This window comes from Dipodomys merriami, unplaced genomic scaffold (genome assembly GCF_024711535.1).
Source record: "Dipodomys merriami isolate MVZ:Mamm:240054 unplaced genomic scaffold, mDipMer1.0.p SCAF_3, whole genome shotgun sequence".
Lineage (NCBI taxonomy): Eukaryota > Metazoa > Chordata > Mammalia > Rodentia > Heteromyidae > Dipodomys > Dipodomys merriami.
This window is the reverse complement of record NW_027204492.1, coordinates 64586726-64599718: the sequence shown is the minus strand read 5'-3', so window position 1 is coordinate 64599718 and position 12993 is coordinate 64586726. Positions and strand designations below refer to the sequence as shown.

General features: G+C 44.4%; 1 pseudogene; it reads right to left on the bottom strand.

Annotated features, from left to right (window-relative positions):
* Positions 1–10134: 10134 nt before the first annotated feature.
* Positions 10135–11437, bottom strand: LOC138839502 (small ribosomal subunit protein uS2-like; annotated as a pseudogene).
* Positions 11438–12993: the final 1556 nt, after the last annotated feature.

Sequence of the window (12993 nt, the reverse complement as noted above, 5' to 3'; positions counted from 1 at the left end):
TTTTTTTTTTTTTTTTTTTTTTTTTGCTTTTGCTGGTCCTTAGGCTTGAACTCAGGGCCTGGGCTCTGTCCCTGAACCTCTCTGTGCTCAAGGCCAGTGCTCTTCCATTTGAGTAGTTTATTGGAGATAATAGTCTCACAGACTTTCCTGCCTGGGCTGGCTTTGAACCAGGATCCTTAGATCTCAGCATCCTGAGTAGCTAGGATTAGATGCATGAGCCACTAGTGCCCAACTTTCATTATTATCTTTAAGTACTTGTACAAAGCAGTTGCCATTTAACAAAGCAGTGCATGAATACAATATATATTGATCAATGTCACCCCTTTCAACATTCTTACCCATTCTTCCCCTACCTACCCTTTCCCTCACTTTTGCTTTGTTATTGTTGTTTGTTTGTTTGTTTTGCAAGTCCTGGAGCTTGAACTCAGGGCCTGGCCTAGGCACTGTCCCTGAGCTTCTTTTGCTCAAGACTAGAGCTCTACCACTTGAGCAACAGCTCCATTTCCAGCCTTTTCTGAGTAGTTTATTGGAAGTAAGAGTCTCATGGACTTTCCTGTCCAGGATGGCTTCAAACCTCGATTCTCAGATCTCAGCCTCCTGAGTAGTTAGGATTACAGGTGTAAGCCACTGGTGCCTGGCTCCCTCACTCTGTTTTTGTTTTGTTTTTTCTTTTTTGGTAGGTCGTGGGGCTTGAACTCTGAGCCTGGGCGCTGTGCCTAGCTCTTCAGTAGCTCTTAGCTCATGGCTAAGAGCTCACAGACTTTCCTGCCTGGGCTGGCTTTGAACTGCAATCCTCAGATCTCAGCCTCCTGAGTAGCTAGGATTACAGGCATGAGCCACCAGTGCTCAGCTGAGTCAGGCTTTTAAAATGTGGTTCATGTAGTTTGGTCAATAGGAAGTTCTCTGAGGCACAGCCAGTCAGCTAGTCTGGCCTATCCCATCTATCCCATCAGTCTCAGCTTCTCTAACTGGTCTCCCTCTTGGCTACATCAGAAATCTGTGCCAACTGGCATCCATCATTCTATGCTTGGCAGCACTCACCAGATTATTTGTGAGATGCTAGTGTAAGCTAATCTACTGTGTCACCAGTCATGATATCCTTAGGTCTTCTGGAGGAAATTTGGTGTGAAAAGTGCTGTTCAGTTTTGTTTAACTGCAAAGAAGGGATACTGGGAAATGTTACTAAGCCATAAACTTGATGAACTTATTTATTTAGCCAGTTCCAAGGCTTGAACTCAAGTCAGGGCCTGAGCACTGTCCCTGAGCTTCTTTTGCTCAAAACTAACATAATACTACCACTTGAGCCACAGTGCCACTTCTGGCTTTTTTGTTTATGTGGTACTGAGGAGTAGAATCCAGGGTTTCATGCATGTTAGGCAAGCACTCTGCCACTAAGCCACATTCCCATTCCTTGATGTACTTTTTATTTTTTATTTTATTTTTTGGTCTTTTCTTTTTTGGCACTGGGAATCGAACCCAGGACGTTGCGCTTGCTAGGCAAGTGCTTTGCCACTGAGCTACATCCCAGCCCCCTTGATGTACTTTTCTTTTTATTAGATACTATACAGAGGGTTACAGTTACATGAGTGAGGTAATTAGTATACTTCCTCTTGAACATTGTTACCCCCTCCATTGTTTTCCCCCTACCATCCCCTCCCTCCCTCCCTTCCCCTAGGTTCTTTTTTTTTGTGTGTGTGATTAAGTGATTACATAATTTCTGGAATTTCACAGTATTGTGGAATAATGATGCTCATTTAAAGTCACAAGTTCATTCTAACTTTCCTAGAGCAAATTGTCTATCACAGTCTGTAACATATAACGGTGTTCACATGTTATATACCATATATGTGATCAGCAGCATGGGGATATTTAGTAGTGGTTCAACCAGATGAGTGGGAGTTCTTTGTTTCTTAAGTCCTGTTAGTTTTGTCGTATCACCTAACATTTTGGATTTAGCATCCACTTATCAGGAGACCATGTACCGTTTGTCTCTTCGTTCTTGGCTTACCTCGCTCAATATGATTCCTTCTAGCTCCATCCATTTCCCTGCAAATGCCATTATTTTGTCATTTCTAATGGCTGCATAATATTCCATTGTGTATAGATACCACAATTTTTGGATCCATTCATCTGTGGTGGGGCATCTGGGTTGTTTCCATATCCTAGCTATTGTGAACAGTGCTGCAATAAACATGGAGGTGCACGTGTCCTTTTTATTGGTTCCTGTTGTTCAGGGTAGATGCCTAGAAGTGGTATGACTGGGTCGTAAGGGAGGTCAATCTTTAGCTTTCTAAGGACCCTCCAGACTGCTTTCCAAAGTGGTTGTACATTCCCACCAGCAGTGTAATAGGGTTCCTCTTTCTCCACATCCCCTCCAGCATTTGTCGTTGGCTGATTTGTAGATGTGGGCGATTCTGACTGGGGTAAGGTGGTATCTCAGGGTTGTCTTTATTTGCATTTCCTTCACCACCAGGGATGATGAACATTTCCTCATGTGTTTCTTTGCCATTTTTATTTCTTCATTTGAGAAGTCCCTCTTTAGTTCCCTTGCCCATTTAGTAATTGGTTTGTTAGGTTTGGGAGGGATTAGCTTCTTGAGTTCCCTGTATATACAGGATGTTAACCCCTTGTCTGATATATTGCTGGTAAATATTTTTTCCCAATTAGTTGGTTGTCTTTCTAGCTTAGTTGAGATAGATTTAGCTGTGCAGAAGCTTTTTATTTTAAGGTAGTCCCATTTGTCGAGTCTCTCTCCAACTTGTTGTGACCCTGGGACTCTGTTCAGGAAGTTCCTTCCTGTGCCTATTAGTTCAAGTGTCTCTCCTACTCTGTCCTGCAGTAGTTTCAGAGATTCAGGTTTAATGTTAAGGTCTTTAATCCATTTTGAGTTGATGTTGGTGCACGGTGATAGGCTGGGGTCCACTTTTAGTTTTCTGCATGTGGCTGCCCAGTTTTCCCAGCACCAGTGGTTGAAGAAGCTGTGTTTCTTCCATTGTATGTCTTTGGCTCCTTTGTCGAATATCAGCTGGCTGTAGGCCTGTGGATTTATTTCTGGATCTTCTATTCTGTTCCATTGGTCTTCGGGTCTGTTTTTGTGCCAGTACCATGCTGTCTTTGTTATTATAGCTCTGTAGTAGAGTTTGAAGTTCGGCATGGATAGCCCTCCCATATTGTCTTTATCCCCTAGAATTGTTTTGGCTATTCTAGGTCTTTTGTTGTTCCATATGAATTTTTGGACTGTTTTCTGTATTTCAGTGATGTACGTCACTGGGATTTTAATAGGAATTGCATTGAATTTGTATATTAGTTTTGGAAGTATTACCATCTTTACTATATTAATTCGGCCTATCCAGGAGCATGGGAGGTCTTTCCATTTCCTAGTGTCTTCTGCAATTTCTTCTTTAACTTTTTATAGTTCTCATTAAATAGTTCTTTTACATCTTTGGTTAGGTTAATTCCTAAATATTTTATTTTTCGGGAGGTTATTGTGAATGGGGTTGCTCCCTTTATTTCCCTCTCTTCTTGTACATTGTCAGTGTACAGGAAGGCAACTGATTTTTGTGGGTTTATTTTGTATCCTGCTATTTTGCCGAAGTGATTTATGATTTCTAAGAGTTTGGGGATGGAGTTTTTTGGATCGTGAAGGTATAGTATCATGTCATCTGCAAAAAGGGATAGTTTAACTTCTTCTTTCCCTATGTGGATCCCTTTAATGTCTTTTTCTTGCCTTATTGCCCTGGCTAAGGGTTCCAGGACTATATTGAAGAGGAGTGGAGACAGTGGGCATCCTTGCCTTGTTCCTGATTTTAGGAGAATTGGTTGTAGCTTTTCCCCATTAAGTATAATATTGGCTATTGGTCTGTCATAAATGGCTTTTATTGTTTTTAGAAATGTTCCTTCTATTCCTATTTTCTCCAGAGCTTTTTAGCATGAATGAATGTTGAATTTTACCTTGATGTACTTTTTAAAGGACACTTTATATTCAAATCATAATATTCCACATCTGGTCCCCCCAGTGGCTCATGTCCATCTCCCAATTTAAAATGCATTCATTTAATTTCCACGAATCTCTACGTTTTCACAGTGGCTCAAAAATCCAAGTCCAAAGTTTCTTCTGAGTTTCAATCTTAGCAGTAGGCCCTTGTAAAATCAAAAAGAAAATTACATACCGCCAAGTATAGTGGTGGGCACAGGATAAACATTTGCTTTTTCAAGATGAATGAATGGGGACAGAGAAGGAGAGATGGGACTAAAGTACGACTGAAATCCAGCTGGGAAAATATTAAATTCTTTTTTTTGGGGGGGGGGGTCCGGTTGTGGGGCCTGAACTCTGGGCCTGGGCGCTGTCCCTCAGCTCTTCAGCTCAAGGCTAGCGCTCTACCACTTGAGCCACAACTCCACTTCCGGCTTTTTTCTTTTTGCTTATGTGGTGCTGAGGAATCGAACCCAGGGCCTCAGGCATGCAAGGTAAGCACTCTACCACTGAGCCACCTTCCCAGCCCCGGAAAATATTAAATTCTGTGGTTCCATGTCCAAGAGCAGATACTGGCACACTGTGAGCTCCAAAGGACTTGGGTAATCTTTTTACAACCTTGTGAACTGCAGCCCATATAGCCTCTCTCTTGGGCTGGCTGTGCTTATGGCCTATGGCTTTCCTTAGCAGGCATCCATGTCACTGGCATCTTCTGTGTGTGTGTGGGGGGGGGGTTGTGTGCGTGCACATGTGTGTGTACACTGGTACTGGGGCTTGGACTCAGCCTGGGGGTCCCTTAGCTTTTTCTCTTGAGGCTGACACACTGACATACTACTACTTGAGCCACAGCTTCACTTTTTGCTTTTTTTTTTCTGGTTAATTGGAGATAAGAGTCTCATAGAGGGCTGGGAATGTGGCTTAGTGGTAGAGTGTTTGCCTAGCATGCATGAAGCCCTGGGTTTGATTCCTCAGTACTGCATACACAGAAAAATCTGGAAGTGGTACTGTGGCTCAAGTGGTAAAGTGCTAGCCTTGAGCAAAACAAGCTCACGGACAGTGCCCAGGCCCTGAGTTCAAACCAGAGCCCTGGAAAAAAAAGAAGAGTCTTATAGACTTTTCCACTCAGGCTGGTTTTGAATGGAGATTCTCAGCCTCTTCAGTAGCTACTCTGTCATTTCCTTGTCCACAGCTTTCAACTTGCTTCTTTTCTGGCCAAACTATTTGTGAAATCTTTGTACTCTACTTACTACTTCCAATTTTGATGAAAAGAAGCCAGAAATAACAATATAGCAGACTGAATGCTGTGATGTCTTAAACTTTCCTCTACCAGATTAACTAGTTCATCACCTTTAAACTCAGCCTCCCATAACTGCTCAGGGCATAAGCAAAATGTAGACAAGTGCCTTGCCCTAATGTTATATGAATGATCTTTAGTCTAATTCTTGGTCCTTTCTGTCCATATTCCTGTTGGCATTCTGGTCTTCTCTCTTTCCATCAGAAGAGGCCATTAAGTTCTGGTTACCAAACTCTAGACTTTCTCTAGCCAGTCTCTTGAACCTTTCTAAATTCTTCCTGTAAACCATTTCTAAAGGTTATGAACTATATGGTCAGGTAATCACATCAATTACTCCACTTCTGTGGTGACAATATTGTTTTAGTAAGTTTTGCTTACTATGACAAAATATATAAATGTTACAAGAAGGAGAAAAAGGTTTTTGTTTTTGTTTTGTTTTGGTCATGGGGCTTGAACTTGGGGCCTGTGTACCATCCCTGAGCCGTTTTCTCATGGCTAGCACACTACCACTTTGGGCCATAGCACCACTTCCAGTTTTTTGGTGGTTAATTGGAGATAAAAGTCTCACAGACATTCCTGCCTGGACTGGCTTTGAACTGCAACCCTTAGATCTCAGCCTTATGAGTAGTTAGGAATACAGGCATAAGCCACCATCACTTAGCAAAGAAAAGTTTATTTTGGCTTACAGTTTCAAAGATTTCAGTTCATGATGACTTTGACTACATTATTTCTGGGCTTGTGGTGATGCTGAACATTGTGGTGGAGACACCATGATAGAGCATGTGTACCACATGGTGGACAGGAAGCAAAAAGAGCTAGGAGAAATATATGATTCTACAACATGTCCCCAGTGATCTATTCCTCCAACTAGGCCATATCTTCTAGTTTTCTGCCACTTCCTGACAACACGAATATGTTCTGAATCCATTAAGGATTAGGTCAGAGCCCTCAAGATCCAATCACTTCCCCAACGTCCATAAGCTGGCAACCAATCTGTTAAACATGAACCTTCAGGGGACATTTCAGATTCAAAATACAACAGAATCTAACAACATCTTTATCTACCATTGACCATCATCAGATCAGCTGGATTTTACAGCTCAAGTTCACAGATCAGCTTGTATGAGACCCCAAATATGTTGTTGAGCCTTTTCTTGGTTACCTAAAAGCTAGCAGTTTTCAAGTTACTCAGTAAATGGGTCAGAGTAGCACACTCAAGGAAAAAAGATACTGTCCTTTAAGATGAACAAAGTGGCACATGGTTGAAAGCCAACTACAGACAGGAAAGTCCATGAGACTTATTTCCAATTGACCACAAGTGGAAGTGGAGTTGTGGCTTAAAGTAGTAAAGTGCTAGCCTTGAGAAAAGTGCTCCGGGACAGTACCCAGGCTCTGAGTAAAAGCCTCACAACCGATAAAAAAATAAATTAAAAAAAATCAAGAAAAAACAGGAAATCGAACTCAATAAAATAACTAACATGAAACAATGGTATGTGCTTATAATAATGTGACATAAGCATTTTCCCTATTTCTTTCTTTTTCTTTTTTTTTTTTTTTGGGGGGGTATGGTCATGGGGCGTGAACTCTGGGCCTAGGCGCTGTCTCTCAGCTCTTCAGCTCAAGGCTAGCGCTCTACCACTTGAGCCACAGCGCCACTTTTGGCTTTTTTCTTTTTGCTTATGTGGTGCTGAGGAATCGAACCCAGGGCCTCAGGCATGCAAGGCAAGTGCTCTACCACTGAGCCACTTTCCCACCCCGCATTTTCCCTATTTCTATAAAGGAGACCCTATATCTTGTAAAAATAAGGAGAACAGGACCTTTTGAAGTTTAATGAGGCGGGTCTGGAAATAGAAACATGGGGATGGAATTCACTGGGGTGTGGGGAGTTGTCTTGGGTCCAACTGTAACAAGGGTAAGGTAATTGTTGTGTTGTCAAAACAACACTTCGCACAGAATCTTGAAAATGTAGGGCCCAAACTGAAGAATTTGTTGGTGTTAATCATTCCTGTGTTAGGAAGACAGCATTGTATATGGCAGACCTGAGTCTTGGTTCCTAGGGAGTTATATTCCACTACTTATTGGTTGACCTGTAACCCTATTTAAACATTTTGTTTTTTCCCTTCCCCTCCCCAAATTAGACCAACATCAAATACAGTGAAAGCAGGGGTTATACCGTGGGGAAGGAACATACAAAGCAACAAAAAAAATCACATGGTACCTTATAAATACGTTAGAAACAATAGCAAGAAAGAAAAAACCACTTGTGTACCTATCTTGGGGTTGATTTCGCTTATCATCAGCTTATGTGGTCATATGTACATAGCTTTTGACCTTTCGACTTGTCCCAGACATATACTAGTTATTGCAAATAAGGGAAACCATAGGACCTATGTTTCTTTGGGCCTGGCTTACTTCACTTCATATAATTTTTTCCAAATCTTTCCATTTCCTAACAAATGGGGCGATGTCATTCTTTCTGATGGAGGCATAGAATTCCATTATATATATTTATATACATTTTCTTGATCCATTCATCTACTGAGGGGCATCTGGGTTGGTTCCATATCTTAACTATGGTAAATACTGCTGCAATAAATATAGTTGTGCTGGTGGCTTTAGTATGGTCTTGTTTGTGATCATTTGGATAAATGTCCAAAAGTGGGATTGCTGGGTCATAGAGGAGCTCTATGTGGAGTCTTTTTTTTGTTTTTTTTTTTGGGTCCGGTCATGGGCCTGAACTCTGGGCCTGGGCGCTGTCCCTCAGCTCTTCAGCTCAAGGCTAGCACTCTACCACTTGAGCCACAGCGCCACTTCCGGCTTTTTTTTTCTGCTTATGTGGTGCTGAGGAATTGAACCCAGGGCCTCATGCATGCAAGGCAAGCATTCTACCACTGAGCCACCTTCCCAGCCCTCGTCTTTTGAGGAACCTCCATACTGCTTTCCAAAGTGGTTGAACAAGTTTACACTCCCACCAACAATGCAGTAAGATTCCCTTCTGGCCACATCCCCTCCAGCATCTGTTGTTATCAGAGTTCTTGATTATAGCCATTCTAAATGGGTTTAGGTGGAATCTCAATGTTGTTTATTTGCATTTCTTTTATGGCTAGAGAGGTTGAGCATTTCTTCATGAGTCTATTGGCCATTCTTATTTCCTCTTCAGAGAAGTTTCTGTTTAAGTCTTTAGCCCACTTATTTATCAGGCAGTTGGTTCTTTGAGGATTTGTTGTTGGGGATTTAATTTTTTGAGCTCCAAGTATATTTTAAATGTGAGACCCTTATCCATTGTACGGCTAGTGAAGATCTTCTCCCAATTGGTGGGCTTTCTATTGATCTTGCTAGCTATGTCCTTTACCATGCAGAAGCTCTGCAGTTTCATGCAGTCCCAGTTGTCCAACCTTTCTTTGATTTGTTGTTTCTGGATCTCATTAAGAAAATTCCGGCCTGTGCCAAGGAGTCCTAGGGTTTCTCCTATTTCTTCCTGTAATGTTTTCAGGGTATCTGCTTTGACTTCGAGGTCTTTGACCCATTTGGAGTTGATTCTGGTGCAGGGTGATATATAAGGATCTAGCATTGTGGGCCTAGGCTGCAGTTGGGAGGGGCAGCCTCTGGCTCTGTTTATCCAGTGAAGAAAGCCAGTCCTCCACGGGGTGGAGCTCCCTCTCCCTGGGAAGGGCAACTTTCCCCTGGGTGGAATTGAGCCCTGTAGGTCAGGTCAGGTTCCTATGACCTGTGGAATGGCTCCTAGTTTTCTTCCATGGCCTGAGTTGGAGTTATTTGCTCAGGTGGGGCCTTTGTCTGTATCAAAGATGGAGATCTTCTCTGGTGGTGGGGGAGGGACTACCTTCCCACTGCTGGTCTGTGAGAAGGAGTGAGGATGTCTTGGGCCATACTCTTGGTTCCTGGGCCATCCCTGGTCTACGATCAGCATGATGAAGATTTCTACTCCTTGTCAGTTCTTGCTGGTGGTGAGTAGAATTTGCTCGGACACTGCATCTGACGCCTTTGTCCCGGACTCTCTCTGTTGATATGGCGGCTGTGGCACTCGCCGCCGCCGCCGCCGCCGCTGCTGCCGCCACCACCACCACCACCGCCACCGCCGTTACTGCCACTGGCAAGTGCTCAAATCTGTCTCCTTGACCAAGCTGCCTGGATTTTCCCTCTTTGACCAAACTCTCTGTACTGTGATAGCACACTTGGTGTGATTCTCTAGCCTAGGACTCTTCACTGGAACACTAAATTGCTTCCTATGAGAGAGCTTGTTTAGCCTTCAGCTTCTCCTCTGCCATCTTCCTCCGGACTCCTTGAATACTAACTAACTTTTTAAAAAAGATAAATGATGATGTTTATTGTCTGTGTTCCTTTTTAAAATTTTTTTTTTTTTTTTTGGGTCCGGTCATGGGGCCTGAACTCTGGGCCTGGGCGCTGTCCCTCAGCTCTTCAGCTCAAGGCTAGCGCTCTACCACTTGAGCCACAGCACCACTTCCGGCTTTTTTCTTTTTGCTTATGTGGTGCTGGGGAATCGAACCCAGGGCCTCAGGCATGCAAGGCAAGCGCTCTACCACTGAGCCACCTTCCCAGCCCCCTTTTTAAAATTTTTGATGGTAATAAGATTTGAACTGAAACATGCTTCCAATGGTTATTGTCCTTTCTTTCTTTCTTTCTTTCTTTCTTTCTTTCTTTCTTTCTTTCTTTCTTTCTTTCTTTCTTTCTTTCTTTCTTTCTTTCTCTCTTTCCCTCCCTCCCTCTCTTTCTCTCCCTCCTTCCCTCCTTCCTTCCTTCCTTCCTTCCTTCTCTCTCTCTCTTTCATCTGAATATATTTCCCATTGATTTTTTTCCCACTTTCCTGAAGTGCACACAGATGGAGAGTTCAAGACCACTCAGGAGTGGTCCCCATCCACTTGGTGGCCTGGGCAGTGGGCACAGTGGACCAGTCTTCAATGGCAGTCTGGGTACTCCATTCTTTGGTAGGGAACTTCTGGATGGGCACAGAGGGCACCTGCACACCTTCTGACCAGTCAGCTTCTTCAGACTGAGTGGGTGTGAACTCAGGAGCCGGAGCCATCTATTCCCCCTGGAATTCCTCTTTGGTCACCGCCTTTTCAGCTGTGGCCTGCTCTTCCTTTTTAATCTCCTCAGAGTCTCAGTAGAAGTAGAGATCTGGCATGACCTCCCACAGGTGCTAATAGAAGATAGTGCTACACATGCGCTGGATTTCCTGGACCAGCATCCACCATATCAGACACACAGAGTGTGAACCCTTGTTGTTGCATGGGATGGCGACATCCATGTAGTGCAGAGGGGAGTAGGTGTTGCACAGCATGATAGTGCGGAGGCTGATGTAGGACGTATCCACAAGGGCCTGGTGATTGGCCCTCAGGTCAGTCACCACCAGAAAGCAGGGTTCCCGGAAAACCACCTGGATCTGGTTCATTAAAGTTCTGGGGGTGAAGCTGAAGGTGATCGGAGTAGCCCCAGTGGCAGCAGCAATCTTCAGTATGGCACACTGGCTGATGTTCCGGAAGGAGATTAAGCTGACATCAGCAGTGCTCTCAACAGCCATGATGGCTCACAGTGGCCAGCAGAAGCTTCTCCCACATCATCTTCAGGTTGATGATGTAGATATCATCGGTGGTCTTCCTCTTCTTCTTCTTCTTCTTCTTCTTCTTCTTCTTCTTCTTCTTCTTCTTCTTCTTCTTCTTCTTCTTCCTCCTCCTCCTCCTCCTCCTCCTCCTCCTCCTCCTCCTCCTCCTCCTCCTCTTCCTCCTCCTCCTCCTCCTCCTCCTCCTCCTCCTCCTCCTCCTCCTCCTCCTCCTCCTCCTCCTCCTCCTCTTCTTCTTCTTCCTTTTTTTTTTTTTTTTTGGTTGTAGGCCCTGAACTCTGGGCCTGGGCACTGTCCCTCACCTCTTCAGCTCGAGGCTAGTGTTCTACCACTTGAACCACAACACTACTTATGACTTTTTCTGCTTATGTGGTGCTGAGGAATCGAACCCAGGACCTCATGCATGCAAGCACTCTACCACTGAGCCACCTTCCCAGCCCTTGGTCTTCTACTTTTAGATGTACTGCTTCATCTGGAAGTTCAGGTTGGTGGCACCCAAGTGGGTTCCTACTGCCAGGAACTTGAGGACATACTCCTCTTTCATTTGTAGGAGATCAAGAGCTCCAGACATTGTGTTAACTCTCCCCCCCCCTTTTTTTTTGTCGCTTGTGGGGCTTGAACTCTGGGTCCAGGCACTGTCCCTCAGCTCTTCAGCTCAAGGCTAGTGTTCTACCACTTGAGCCACAGTGCCACTTCCGGCTTTTTCTGCTTGTGTGGTGTTGAGGAATCGAACCCAGGGCAAGCATTCTACCACTGAGCCACCTTCCCAGCCTTGTTAACTTCCCTTTGAAGTTACAAGAGGAATAAAAAACAACTCCATATGGAGCTCTGCCCAGGTAGTGCCAAAAGTATTGTTTGCATTTCTGAAGACTTTGCAGTTAGCTATTCTAACTCCATTCTTTTTTATTTTTTGGTCCACAGGGCCTGGGCACAAGGCTAGTGTTCTACCATTGGAGCCACAGTGCCACTTCTGGGTTTTGAGTGGTTAATTCGAGATTAGAGTATCCCGGGGGTTGGGTCTTCGTCTGTCTCACAAAAGACAGGTCCGAGGAAAGGTAAGTGCGGTGCTGCCAGTTCCCCAGCCTCCCCCAGCCCGGGAGACAATCAGACACAGGGGGGAGCCAAATCCAGCAGGAAGAAAAAACTTTTATTAACAGAGAGCAGCCCTTTTTAAAGCCCAAAAGGGTGGCTGGCATGGTAGGGGAGGAAGAAGAACCAATCACTGTCAAGGTCACACCCTATCACGCACCTAAGCTTTCACGGGCTGGTTACGCACTGAACGTAAGGTAAATTGGGCTCTGCCCACTTTACTCTCTCTCAGCGCCATCTTTGCTGCCCATGTGCTCTGCAGATTCCCCCATGTGCTCTACAGTAAATTGGGCTGTGCCCACTCAACTTCCTCTCAGCGCCATCTTTGCTACCTGTGTTCCCCACAGATTCCCCCCTTTTTTTGTTTTAATGGTAGACCCCCCTCCCAGTTAGTTATCCTTTTTCCTCCTCTGTAAAGGTTGTTTTAACAGGATTACATTGGTAAGAATAGCATTGGCCATGCAGGGGGTTCAAGGCAAGTCTGGGGGTCGAGATTTGCCAGACAAGGATAGGGAGGGCCCTTGTGCATGATCCAAGAGCCCCCATCCCAGTTACCTCACATCCCCACCTAGCACGGTAATAAACATCAGTCCCACCACAGTTAGAAATGTTCGAAGCAGTTCAATTAATTCCTGGGCACCTGGTGTCTTTTAAGTAAGCCAGTTCCTTGTACATTCCTTTAAGCTAGCACAGGGGTCAAGATGACCTTTGAGCTTTACTGTCAGCTCCCAATGGCTCCCAACATCATCTCCCCCGTCTTTGTTTAAAGAAGCGAACCCACCTGTCTTAGGTTGGGTTGATCTCCTTGTCTGCCTTACTCGTCATCAGGAACTTCTTCAGAGCAAAGCTGAAAGCCCTGTCTTAGGTTGGTCAGACTGACACCCCCTCTTACCCGTCTCTGGCTGTGATTCCTCTCGGGGGGCAATTCATTCATTTGGAGCTTGATCTGATGTAATTGGCTGGCTAAGCTCATAAGAGTTTTGCAGTGCACGTATAATGTAAGGAAGGCATAGAAAAACCATCAGCAAAAGCATTACC